The sequence below is a fragment of the Notamacropus eugenii genome, chromosome 3, assembly GCF_028372415.1.
Source record: "Notamacropus eugenii isolate mMacEug1 chromosome 3, mMacEug1.pri_v2, whole genome shotgun sequence".
NCBI classification, from domain to species: Eukaryota; Metazoa; Chordata; class Mammalia; order Diprotodontia; family Macropodidae; genus Notamacropus; species Notamacropus eugenii.
In genome coordinates, this window is record NC_092874.1 from 62762499 (window position 1) to 62777023 (window position 14525).

The 14525-nt window shown below is 36.2% G+C and overlaps 1 protein-coding gene across 1 annotated transcript in view; it reads right to left on the reverse strand.

The window, feature by feature from the left end:
- The window catches only part of DNAJC1 (DnaJ heat shock protein family (Hsp40) member C1), a 258434-nt gene that overhangs the window by 203602 nt on the left and 40307 nt on the right, over positions 1 to 14525 (reverse strand). The window lies entirely within an intron of this gene.

Here is a 14525-nt window from a genome sequence, read left to right on the forward strand (position 1 = left end):
GAAGCCAATTTGGACACATAAGCTCAGTAAGGGGAGACATACAGAAACACACACGTGTCCCACTAACTACAGCCTGGAAGCAAAGATTTTCTAAAAATCTGTTTCTTGGTGTAATTGTGCACCCTGCTGCTATGTATGATAGGGGGTGCTGTTGAGTGACATAGCCTATATTTTACTCTTGCACACCCTGTAGGTATAATCCCACTGATGCAATGTCTAGCCTTTTAAAGCTTGCAATATAACATTTATCATTTACTGAATTCTCACAGATCAAGAGCTACAACAAAAATTACCTAAAGGTGTCAATAGTTTTTGTATTTTTATCCGAATAGTACTTACTACCCTTAAGTAGCTAACAATTTCTGATGAAACATATTGCTACTTTCTGTAGTTTTGAAAGAAGCAGGAAAATTCTGTGTTTACAAATTTCTAAAATTATCTAATATTTTGAAATATCTCCCTTAATTCTTTAATAGCTACATAATTTTATAACTACTAAGCCAATAATTAAATTGAGGAAAATTCTACAAATGTTAAAAACAACCTCCAGGTCTTCCATAATATTCCTCAGGAGTGCTTCTACTGAAATAAACTATGTTTATTAATATTCCTCCCTCCCTACATGTTTCAATTACTCTATTAATCAACAAATAGTTACTAGGCATCTCCTAAGTGCTGGCATTACACTAGGCACTGGGTATACAAAAACAAAAATGAAAGTTTTTTACATTTGATCAGGGAGATAACAATACATAAAAAATGTACAAAACATATACCATGTAAATACAATAGAGAATAGAGCTGGACTGAAGGAAACTCTTTCTTATAAAAAAATTCTAAAGGCAATCAAATAAAACTCTAGTCTGTTACAAAGTAGAAACAACACAACTGATTATAAGATTTTAGAAATAACAATACTGAAAATATATTCTCTAGAACTGAGGCAGTCCATGATAAAACACTTTTTAATTTTTTAAGTAAGGGTGTAAGCTTATATGGGGTTACAGTGTATTATTTTAAATCACTGAGGTTTGTTATGCTTACTATCTCTTTTTTTTTTTTTAATGCAACGGCCAGAGATATTTGAGTTTGAAACTAATTTACTTATATTCTCAAATTATTGCTGATATCATCAGATATCTGCCAGATACAAAAAGCCATTTGTATACCTTCTCCAAAGATGTGCCTCATTAAAAAATTGCTAGACTATTTAATACCATGTTTACCCTAATTTTTTAAAAGAGCAGATGCTGTGTATTTTATAGCTCTTTGGTATTATGAAGAAAGCAAAAAAAAAAGTCTTATTTTGAAAACAAAGAGCTGGAAAACTCATATATTCATGCTTTTCATTACAGTTATATTATTTAAAAGGATCAAGAAAAGAATCAGAAAATTTTGCATTTGTATATCAAATTTAAAAGATAAAAACTGAAATATGACTAAATAATAGCTGAAAAAAAATTAGTACAGCCAGAAAAGTTGCAAAATTAAGAAATGCTAGCTAGGAAAAAAAATCAAAAAACATTTTTAAATAAAGAATTTTAATTTTTTTCTAAGTTAGGAGACAGTATTTGTCACCCTGTTCAAATATTTGCCCTTCTTTCCATAATGAATGCTTTCCTCCTTTCTTCTTTGTAAGTCTTGACTCCCTTGCATAGCATCTCTATTTAAAGCTGACAGACAAAAAGATTTATTTCCAAAGGTAACCCACATAAACATGTAAAGTTGATGTGCCTTCTTCGGTTACATTGTATAGAAATGTCCTGTTACAAAGTTATTTACTGTTGTTCACTGCACCCACTCAACAGGTAGAAAGATGAAGGGAGAAGTGTCAAAGTTGTTGAGATCTTTTGAATAGTAGCTGTTGGTTTTGAGGTTAAACAGAAATACTACTATGGTACAAATACTACTTATTTTAAAATTTTTCTGCATCATATTTCCAAGCTCTCTTCTCTTTTGTTTTCTCAAACTCATGTACATACACATAATCTTCATTACTTTAAACTTAAAATGTTGTGAATTTCTGCTACTTCTAAATTTCTGCTACTTCTAAATTCTTCTAAATAAACTTGAAGCAAGGATCTAAATCTTGCATGCTGTCTGATCACAGTTCAAAGTTATATATCTTAATTTTTAAAACACGTAGCTGAGTGGCATAAATAAACCACTTATTTACAGAAATTAGAAAAAACAATCTCTGCTTTGATCCTTTTTTTCTTATCAGATTTGAATTGGCTGACCAATCAGTAAAAAATGAACAAATCAGCCATAATTAAGAGCTAAGTAAAGCACATATTTGGGCATCTTTGTTTTTATCAAGCTATATATTTGGGGTTTTCTTAGAGACAACCCACTGTATAAACAGTCTTCTAAATTCATCACAAGACACCCATATCTGGTATTTCTCCTAACTGTTCACTGACTTCAAAAAGAACTCTGTAAGTCCGGTTGTCTCCTCCTCATGGTAAAACCTTTTCTTAAAAAAAAAAAATTTAAGTGTGATGTGAAGAACTTGAGATAGACTTTAAATAAGAAATATGATCTAAATACATGGCAGAAGAACACTAATAAATTACTCAAATACCGTCTGAAGAGGAAAAAAGATAACTTGGAGCATGCACTTACTTTTAAAATCATTTGTTATAACTGATTAAAGAAATATTTCTGACCAGATCAAAAGCTGCTTTTAGTATGTTAAGTATTTTAAGAACATCCTGAATTAACAGATTACACTGAAGATACTCAGATTATTTTCCAGCTAGAATAACAATTGCAACCCAAAGACAAATGATACAAATACCATTGTATTTGACTGTACAAATACAAATATAATATTTAGGCCATGGCGATTAATTGTTATAACTTAGAATTTAAGAAACTGACATAAGCTAACTCTAAAGATTCTAGAAAAAGACAAAGAAATATAAAGAATGAAGACGATTTCAAATATAACAAAAATGTATTTTGTATAATAAATGGAAAAAATGTGGAACTAAATGCCATATATTTCAAATACATTCTTTACTCCTTCTGTCCTGTTTATTTGAATACACTGTTGCATTACAATAAGAATTTTGCTCCTGAAGAACTCATCTGGCCCCTCAGCTAGTCGGCAGTGAGGAAGCAGAACACAACCGAGTCTTTGTTATGCTTTCAGCAAAGTCTCAGTGATTGGTCTGAGGAATGCTTCCATTGTTTTCTCACCTTTTCAAAAGAATAGTTAAAGCTAAAAAATACAAGTTGCCTTCCCAGCCCCTCACAAAGTGCAAAACAAAAACCTAGCATTATTTGTTCATTTACTAACACTGCAACTATTGAAAAAGGGATGTGAGGTGCATAAAAATACCCTTGATTTTTGGAAAAGTTTTTTTTTAAGTTTTAATTGAACATAAAGTTCAATATTTTAAATGAGGGGGAAAATATCATGTTAAATACTTCAGGGGAAAGCAACAACAAAATTCTCAGGAGTACCGAAGGTATCCCAGAAGTTCCACCTTATTTAAAAAGTACTGCATAACAAAGAAAATAAGGAATAAACTTGAAAATTTATATAATGTCCCTGCTGGAAAAGAAAAAAACCTGAGATTTTCTAGGAGTCCATACTTGGCTCCAAAGGACAATATCAAGTCATAGAGACCTGGTTCCAAGTATTCCTTCTGGAATATAATGGTTGAGTCACCCTGGACAAGTTACCTAACCTCTAGTGCTCCAAGCAGCATTTCAAGACTCTAAGTTGCTGAGCAGATGCCCAGCTGCATTGGTGGAGGGAATTTTTTAAAATTTATTTTCTGAGAATTCTTCATATCAGTGAAATCAAGCCTAGATACCACTACCACCACCACCACCCCCTTTCCTTCCTTCTCCAAAAAAGCTGGGTAGGGGTGACAAACGTAATCTGATACATAATTCATTCACTCCTTGATAATGATTCCTCAGCAACTGAATAAGAGGACTTAAAGACAGTAAGAACAGATTTCAAATGGCAAAAATAATCGGGAAACAACTGAACTATAATGTTCAGGCAACAAGTTTTAGTTATGAAACCAAAACCACAACAATAAAAAATGTATATGGTAGAGCTAACAAACATAACAACAGCCACAACCGCTGAGCCATGTAATTAAGACACAGCCTCCTACAATGCGCTGGCATTCAAGTTTTCTTAAAGTGCATTTGTATTCCATAGAATACTACATTTATTTCTAAACTGGATAAACATGAAATCTAAACTGTCTTACTGGAATCAGTAACTAAGTAACATCATAAACATATTTTACATCTTTCATGTATACACATACATCTAATTCATGCATCAAAATGTATATTTCTTCTTACAACTAAGTTGTACATCATATTTAATGATAAATGAATATTTTAGAATGTTAGCTATGCAATTAATTTCAAAGAGTAAAATGTGTGTGTAGTGTAAGAAAGGTGTGCTAATTCACATTGTTCCCCAGCCAGCTCCTCCCATGAATTACAGAGGTTGCTTAAAGGAAACAAATAAAAAGGCTCTTCATCTACATGAAGGAGGGAGGGGAAAGAAAGAAGCATCTCTGCAGCACCTACTATGTGCCAGGCACGGTGCAAAGCGCTTTACAAAAATCTTATTTTATGAGATAAACAGGATGAACAGAAACCATAACATCAATGAGCATGCAGCTGCATCCAAGATCAGAATTAGGGAAACAGATTACTGTGGCGAAAAGAACTCTGATCTTGGGATCAAAGGACCTGAACTTGAGTTCTGATTCTGTCACTTAGAAGCTGCGTAACCTTGAATAAATGACTTTAACCTCTTTAATTCTCAGGTTCTTCATTTGTAAAATGGCAATAATAATAATACTTGGAACTACCCTACCATCACACAACAGTTTCACGCAATTTAGAGCTGGATTAGAAATCGCCTCGTCTAAGGCCTTTTTAAACAGATGGGGAGACTAAGGGACAAGGATGGAAAATGACGGTGTAAGTAGGTAAGTACCAAAGGAACAATTCAAACTTAGGTCTTCGATTCCAAATTCAATGTTCTGTCCATTTTACCGCGGTCACTGTTCTATAAGGAGTGTGTTAGATAATGTACACTTTGTAACCATAAAGTGTTAAATAAATATAATTTGTTTCTGCTATACAACACACTGATCTTTTTGTTACTCTTGAACAACGGCAGATTTCACCTTTCACTTTCCACTTTACCCCCTTGAAATAAAAGTATCTATCTACTCAGAATTTGAACAGTTGTCCCAACAATGAGTGGTTTCTAGCATGCTATATAAACTCCACATTTTAAAAAATGGAACCAGGATATTTTGAACTTTCAAAACTAAAATTATCAGGCTATACTGGACACTGAAGATATACACATATATATGTACATACATAGATATAAATACATACACATGTGCTTCAAGGTGGTGAGAGACTATTTAAAATGCTACAAACTGCATAGCTGAGAAAAGAAAATCAAAGTAAGAATTCTAGTCTCTAATTTGTGAAATTTTAATACATGGAATTCCAACTTTATGTAATTAATAAAGCAGGGATTTAATTAGGTACACAGTAAATAAATGCCCCTGGTTATGCAATATTGAATTTCTTATTTCAGGCTGTTGCAGAATACAGCTTGTTGCAGAAATAGTAGCAAAGTGGCAATCCTGCACAAAAAAATATGGGAAGGGTTGGTCTATTAAAAAGAGAATTTACCATTTTGTGTTGCTCTAGAAATCAGAAATAGGCCCAGTGGTTGTGAGTTATAAAGAGACACAACTCAGCTCAATGGAAAATTTACCATTACCAGAGCTATCTAATAAAGAATCAGCTGCCTCAGGGGTAGCAAGCTCCCTATCACAAGAGACTTGCAAGTAGAGGCTAGTTAACTATCTCTAAGAAATGGTGGATTATTGTACTAGAAAAAAGAACAGACTTCCAGATCTAAAGATCTTATAATTCTATATTGGCATCATCGGGGGAAGGATGAAGTAAGTATTCCTTCAAAACATTGCTACAACTCATCTCCCTTTTATAACAGAAGACAATGAAAATATGAGCTATGTTATGTGGAATTTTGTTTTATAGTCAAGTGCTAAAATGCACCTATTCTAGCTATTGAAATTCTAGCTATTTAGTGCCTTCAAACACAATGAAATTTAAATCATGCTAATTAAAGAAACAGTTGGCCTTAGTCTCCCAGGGTAGAAAAGAATTGTGTTTCTAAACTGATTTCAGATACAGATTAGTATAACACAGCTTGACAAACCAATGTTAACACAATGGATTCTGGCAATTAAGTGCAAAGTCCACAACTACTTATTATTTTTAAAACATAAGAAGTAAAGGAATGTGCTGGAAAAGGTTGTGGCAATGTTTCTCTTGTTGCAGACATTCGATGCCTACAAAATAGATTCTACTTAACCCTATCAGACGAAGTTGTTGGGGTTTTTTTAAGAATAAGAAGTTTACATTTTATTTGACAAAATGATTCAGAGTGGTTGTATCAAGTTACGAGCAGTGAATGGGTGGAATCAGGACAAATGTGAGGAAGCAGAAACTCGAAAAGAAGAGTCAGGTATAGAAAAAGAGGAAAAAATGAGAGGAAACAGCAGCTGCTAATGGGGGTTAGAATCTTCAGAACTGACAAAGGTTAGGCAGGTGGGTAACAGCAGCTGGGAACCAGTGAATGAGAAAGGAGGAAGAAAGGGTTCCTTTAGCATGGAGGGAGACTGGTAAACTGATCCTCCCTCATTGGTGATTCCACTGTGTAAATAAAAGGGTAGCAGCATGGTGGGAAAGTACTTAGCAACTCTGTTTACACAGACAACACAACAGGCCACTAAAATGGCAAATTGAACTGTGCGGGTCCAATTAACCCTTTCACCTTTGTGTTTTGTACTGGTTGTCTTTACTGTGTTTATGTGTCAGATCCACGCTGTACATATATTAGCTCCGGCTGTAATTATAAATCATCACTGGATGCACTGATGAATTCTGCAAATTCTCTGAAGCGCCACCCATTGCATTTGGTGTTCTGAATCCCTTATTTGCAATGTTCCTCTGTTTCTAATTAGAAAACAACACCTTCAAAGGGAGAAAAGCTAAGTAGACATTCTGATTGTTTCTGGATACTACAGTTGTTCTTTACTAAAATTGACCTAATGATTAGTAAATATTTTTCCATTAAAATGGAAAAATAAAAGTTGGCTTATGTATCTATTTTCTTCTCAAAGAAACAGATTGAGCGACAGAGATGGGAAAATGACTAAACAAATTGTAGTACCTGAACACCAATATTATTTAAGAAACAATTAGGATGAAGAAAAACATAGGAAAACACATAAACTGATATAGAACAATGATATAATATATGTGTATATGTGTGTACATATAGACACTTATACACACAGATATCAACAATGAAAGAAGAACAAAAAAGGAACCTGAACGCTGTGTAATTATAATGACCGAGCTGTCCCTAGAGGGGACACCCTTCATAAAAGTGAGGGGCAGCACAGATGTACAACATTATATATACTGTTGGACTTAGTAGGTGTGTTGGTTAGATTTGCTGAAACATTTTCCCCCTCCCCTTTCCTCTTTTAATCTGTGTTTTTTAAAAGTGATGGCTCCCTGGGTAATAAATGGGTAAGGAATATACTTGCAAATAAGTGATTTAAAAAAATAACAAAAAAAATTTTAATAAAAAAATTTGCAAATTTCAAGTGCATATTAGAGTTCCTTGCTTTTAAATATAAGAAATCTTATAGCACAGGGAAACCTTAGTACAAATTGTCGAGATTTTAAAAACAAATAGCTGCTACATGGCCAGTTATATTTATAATTATAATTTACTACTTAGAAGACATTTTATTATATTATATGAAGCTTAACACTTAAAGTATCATAAAATCAGGGTCTGAAAAACAATAATCAACTCAGCATTAGCATTTATATACTTGATTTTGATTATGGGGACTATTTTCTCCATTCTTTCAAACTGTGGAGCTGGGAATGGATCCAGCCATTCTGGAAAGCAATTTGGAACTATGCCCAGAAAGTTACCCAATAGTGCATAGTCTTTGACCCAGATATACCACTATTAGACCTATATCCTAAAGAAGTCAAGGAAGAAGGAGAAAGGACACATATGTATAAAATAATATTTACAGCAGCTCTTTTCATAGTAACCCAAAATTGGAAACTAATGTGCTGTCCTCCTGTTGGGAAACAGCTAAACAAAATGTGGTATGGAAATGTAATGGAATATTATTGTGCCATAAGAAATAATGAAATGAACAATTTTAGAGGAACCTGGGAAGACTTTTATGAACTGATGCAGAGCCAAGTGAGAACTTGGAAACAATTTCTATGATGATAACATTATTGAGGGGAAGAAAAACCCTAATCAATGCAATGATAAACCATGAGTACAAGAGAATTTAGATAAAACGTGCCCTTCGCCTCCAGACTGAGGGCAATGAACTTAAAATGCAGAAAAAGACAGACGTTTTTGGATAGGGCTAATGGGAGGCTATGCAGGTATACATCAAGAGATTTGCTTAATAAGGAAGGGGTAAATGGGAAGGATAGATTAAAAAACTGTTATTTTAAAATAAATGAAGGGAAAAAATAAACTGTTCCTTGAGGGAAAAGATCATCTCTTCTCCAGATTCTATGTAACCTAGATGTTGTACACAAAGTGGGAACTTAAATATTTGATGATATTCACAATCATGTTGCTGAAATACAAAAGAATGCTTAGTCTTTTTTCATGCCAATGACATACTGAGAGAAATGTGGAGGTGGAAGGGCAAGAATGAGAGAGTACAAAAATAATAGCAATTTTCAATAGCAATTTTAAGACACTATGGATAGTTTTTTATTTATTCAATAGCAATTTTAAGACACTATGGATAGTTTTTTATTTATTCATCATTACAGTGGGTGACCTATATTTCAGTAGGGGTTTTGAGAACAGCAGAGGCTGCTGTACTTGTCTCTCCATCCACTGACCTTGAACATAGTCACAGAAGTGAATAAATATGACTACTGCTAGCACGATGGGCAGGACTGAATTGTCCCCAAATCTGATGACTATTCTTCTTTTTTTCTTTCTCATGGTTTCTCCCATTCATTCTAATTCTTCTTTATAACATGACTAACATGAAAATGTTTAATAAGAATGTATATGTAGAGTCTTCAAAAAATAAAGTAGGAGAAAGGTATCTATCTGAAATCAAAAGCAGGCATCACATGCCATGGTGATACACTTGACAGAAGCTTTCACAAATCTCACATAATGTGCAGGAGGAAAGCTACTGAAACACATCCGATACTTGTCTAGATGCAATTACAAAACAACTCTTTAAGAAATAATGAATAATTTAAATAATTGGAGGAAAATTTATTGCTCATGGCTAGGCCTTGCCAGTGTAACAAAAATAATAATACTGCCAAGGTTCATTTGTAGTTTAAATACTATACCAAAGTATTAAAGGTAGCCTATATAGAGCTTGATAAAATAATAACACATTTCATTTGGAGAAACAAAAAATCTAGAACCTAAAAGGAAATATTTAAAGAAGGTAGGAATGAAGGAAGAATAGGACTTCATGGTCTCAAACTATATCATAAATTAGAACTCATTAGAATCATTTGGTATTGCTTAAAAAGTAGATCAATGGAACAAACCAGACAAGGAAGAATTAGAAATAATAGACTCGAGTAACACAGTGTTTAATAAAATCAAAAGCACAAATTACTTAGGAAAGTATTCTGTGTTTGGCAAGAATTGCTGAGAAAAGTGGAAAGCTGTCTGGCACAAACTAAACTTAGACCAACATCTCATGCTGTAATTCACAAGAAATTTAAAAATGGATACAAGACCTGAATGGTAAAGATCACACCAATAAACATTAGAAGAGAAACAGATCATAGAAAAACCATCATGTCAGTTGGGTGGAAGATGAATTAGAATGGAGAAAGACTTGAAGCAAGAAGATGATTTGGTTGGTTGTTGTCCTTCGTTCTTGAAGAGGACCAAAATGCCATCACCATGATAAAGTGAAGTTTCAGTGTGACCGACTGTGGCTGATCAGACCAATACAAGCTCGAAATGCTTTACTGCAGGTTGGGCACAGATAGTCCATGTGAACATTTGGGGAGGATACTCCAAATTTGCGCATCCTGCGTTTACTTTGTGCTATCTCAGTTCTGCTTTGCTCAAAGAGCACAGCACCTTTTGTTATGTGGGCATACCATGCTGAGTGGTCCTGTGCCAGTGTCTCCCATGTTGCACAGTCAAATCCAAAGTTCTTGAGAGAGACCTTGAGAGTGTCCTTGTATTGCTTCTTCTAGCTACCATGTGATCGCCTGCCCCATGTGAGTTCTCCATAAAATAGTCTTTTCGGCAAGCATACATTTTGCATTCGAACAATATGACCAGCCCATTGGAGTTGCGCTCTCTGAAGCATAGTTTGAATGTTTGGCAGTTCAGCTTGAGCAAGGATTTCAGTGTCTGGTACCTTATCCTGCCAAGTGATCCTCAGAATCTTCCTAAGACAATTTAAATGGAAGCGATTCAGTTTCCTGGCATGGTGCTGGTAGACTGTCCATGTTTCACAGGCATAGAACAATGAGGTCAACACAATGTTTCTATAGACCCTCACTTTGGTAGTCAGTTTAATACTTCTTTTCTCCCAAACTTTTCTTCAGAGCTTCCCAAACACTGAGTTAGCTCTGGCAATGCATGTGTTAACCTCGTTGTCAATGTGTACATCCCTGGAAAGTACGCTACCAACATAAGCGAACTTATCCACAGCATTCAAAACTTCTCCATTTGTTGTAACCAATGGTTCCACGTATGGATGGTGTGGTGGTGGCTGATGGAGCACCTGTGTTTTCTTGATGTTAATTACTAGGCCAAAATTAGCACAGGCAGCAGAGAATTGATCCATACTTTGTTGCATCGCAGCTTCAGAGGCTGCATTGAGTGCACAATCATCTGCAAATAGAAAATCATGCACCAGCACTCCACTTTGGTCTTGGCTTGTAGCCTTTTCAAATTGAAAAACTTACCATCAGTATGGTAGTTGACCTTGATGCTGTGTTCATCCTCATTGAAAGCATTTGACAACATGGCTGAAAACATCATGCTAAAAAGCATGGGAGCAAGCACACAGCCCTGTAGAAGGTTATTGTTATAGCATAGGACAGACAAGGCCTGAACAAAAGGAGTGGCTATGAGTGAAGAGAAGGTGATATATAGGAGATGTTGTGAAGGTAGAAATTATAAGACCTGTCAATAGACAGGATATGTGGGGTGAGTGGGAATCTCATTATTTCAAGGGCACCACTATCCCCCTCTTTGTCTAGGCTGGCAACCAAAATGTCATCCTTGATTCCTCCCCCTTCATATGCAATCTGTTGTTCAGTCCTGTCAATGTTACTTTTTTAACACTACACACTCCCTTCTCTCCTCTGACACTGGCACCACCCTGGTGTCCACCCTCATTATCCGATGCCTGGACTACTGTAGTAGCTGCTGGCTGGTCTCCCTGCCCACATCTCTGCCCACTCCAGCTCATCTTTCACTCATCTGTCCTATTAATTTTCCTAAATCAAAGATCTGATTATTTTGTTCCTTGAACAAAACACTCCATCTCCAGACTGGGGAGATTCCTACAACTACTTAAATTATTCATCATTTCTTTAGGAAGTGCTTTTATAATTGCATCCATGCAAGTATTAGATTGGTTTTGGTGGCTTGCCTCCTGAATATTACGCATTTTGTGAAAGCTTCTAGAGTATCACCACTGCATGTGATGCCTGCTTTTGATTTCAGATACCTTTCTCCTACTTTATTCTTATTGGCTCACTCCCTTATTCTCGATGCTAGCATTTCCAAATTATCTTCTCCCTTGATAGTAACAAGGAAGTTTAGAATAAGGGAGGATTGCAGGAGAAAGATAATGCACTGTTTTGGACATGCTGAGTTTGAAAGCATTATGAGAAATCCTATTCCAGAGAAGTACTTAGAGATCTGTGACTATAGTTCAGCAGAGAGATTAGGGCTGGAGATATAGACGTGGGAATCATCATCACAGAGAGGATAATGGAAAGAGGATGGAGCAAAGTGAAGAGTGGATGAGGATTTGGTGACACAGAAGAACAGGTTGTTATGGCAGAAGAACTAGTGGTGCAGGAGATGCTGGTCTAAAGTGTGACCATGCCAGTGGAGGGTTAACGTTGGATCACTGGAGTTCTGATTAAGGAATTTAGCTGGCAGGGGGTCAGAGGGTCATTAACATGGAGATGATCATTCAAGTAAAGACTGAAATCCTTGGAGGTGATGCATGAGATGGGAAGAATGAGTTAAGAGGCCAGGTTCCTGAGGAAGACAGCTATTGTTGGTAGATGATGGCAACAAGAATGTCATCCACTCCCTGGGCCACCATGATAGTTCAGGCCTTATTCACCTCTTGGCTGGACTGGCCTAAGCTTTGTAATTTGATCTTCCTGCTTTCTGTCCCTTCCCTCTCCAAACTAAATTTCAAAGAGCAACCAAACTAATATTTCTAAAGCACAGGTTTTAACCACATCACTTCCTTGCTGAAGAAGCTTCAATCTTTCCCTACTGCCTCCAGGATAAAAATTCCCACTCCTATGTTTGGCACCTCAAACCCTCCACAATCTGTCACTAGCCAGATTTATTTCACAATATTTAGTTCATATTACTCCCCCTCCCACACTCTATAGACTCTAGCCAAACTGGCCTCCTTGCTGTTTCCTGAACACAACATTTCAAAATCCGTCTCCACTTGGAATCAAAGTATGATCCCTACGCGAGAAGTACTCTCCTTCACTGCCATCTCTTGGAATACATGCCTGGCTTCAAGAGCCAACTCAGGTGCCATTTTCTGCCCAAGGCCTTTCCTGTTTCAGCCTTCCCCTATTTAGTGCTTTCTCCCACACACAAAATTCCTTTATTTACTTTTTACATAATTTATATTTATCTACGTAAATGTTGTAGCCCATCCCCAGTCTCCTGTTGATGTAAGTTGAGGATAAAGCCTTTGATTTTTGTTTATATACACTGCATCTAAAACCAGTGCCTAGCAATACTATTGTAGGTACGTGCTGAACTGAAGGAAGAATAAATAGTTTTTATAAAATTAAAAGAAACTCAACCCTAACTAGTCTCCTCATCCCTGACTCCAGGCCTTCTTTCTCCAATCCATTCTCCACATAGACTCCAAATTGCACAGGACTGACCATGTCACTCCCCTTCTCAAGAAATTCTGACTTTTTGCCTGGCACATAAAGTTCCCTTCTAGTCTTGTTACATACAGCTCCCTTCCATGCATTCTGCGACCCAGCGAATGAGGCTGTTGGCTGCTGCCTGTACGTGACATTCCATTTCCTAACCTTATGCTTTTCTTTCCCATCTCAGTGAATCCCTGGGGTTCCTTGGAGACTCTACTCATTCACCATCTGCTATATGAGACCTATCCTGATGCCTCCAGTTGCTAGTACACGCTCCCCTAGAAATAACCTGGCACATGTTTTGTATTAACTTAGACACATTTCTTGCACAAAAGAATATAAGCTCCTTGAAGACAAGGACTGGTTTTTTTGTCTTTGTATTCTTGCATAATGTCTGACACAAAATCAGAACTAAATACATGTCTGAATAATTAAATCCCTCTCTCTTGCTATCTGACATGCTCAGACCATGTATAATGTCACTGCAAATGCATCCCGAGGGGTGGGAGATTTCAAATCAAGATATATTTGCTTGTATTTAACAGTATAAGCATGTATATATAGAGATACATATTATGACACTTTGGCTTACATATTTAACGTTTGATGGCACACATATCTATGGATGTTGTAATAATTTTGCTTGCCTGTTGCATTCCTGAAAAGGTCACTCTTTATTAGGCCTGACACCTTATACACAGAGTTAGGAGATAAAAGCTATATTCCCAAGACACACAAAGTGGCTCCTTCCAAGATGTGTGTACAGAGATGGGTATTACAAATGTGCAATGTTAACTGTGAGCTGGTTTAGCTTCTTTTTGCCTTCCTCAGCCAATGCTGATGTCCAGATATTCCAAGATATAGATTTAGAAGTAGAAGAGAGAGGCAGCACATTGTTTTCTTGCCCATTAAAATATTAGAAAGTCTTAAAGTAGCAAAAGAGGAACCAGGGATAGAAGATCACATTTCAGACCCACCAATACCACCCCTCCAAGTATAAAGGGACAGGGACCATGCAATTATGTGCTCTGTCTGTCCCCACAGATGCATCATATTGTCTATGCCTGGAGAAGGGGATCCCGGGGGAAGAATTAGAAAAGAACACACAGGGTCAAAGATGGCAATGCTCTACCTTAATTAAGGTAATGTGGAGAGTGTGTAGCATTGTTATGTTGCTGAATTAAACTAAACTACAAACAGGTGGGAATAGTTGGCTCTCTTACCAGGGTAAAGAGGGAAAGGAGCATTTCTCAGTATGGTTCAGACTT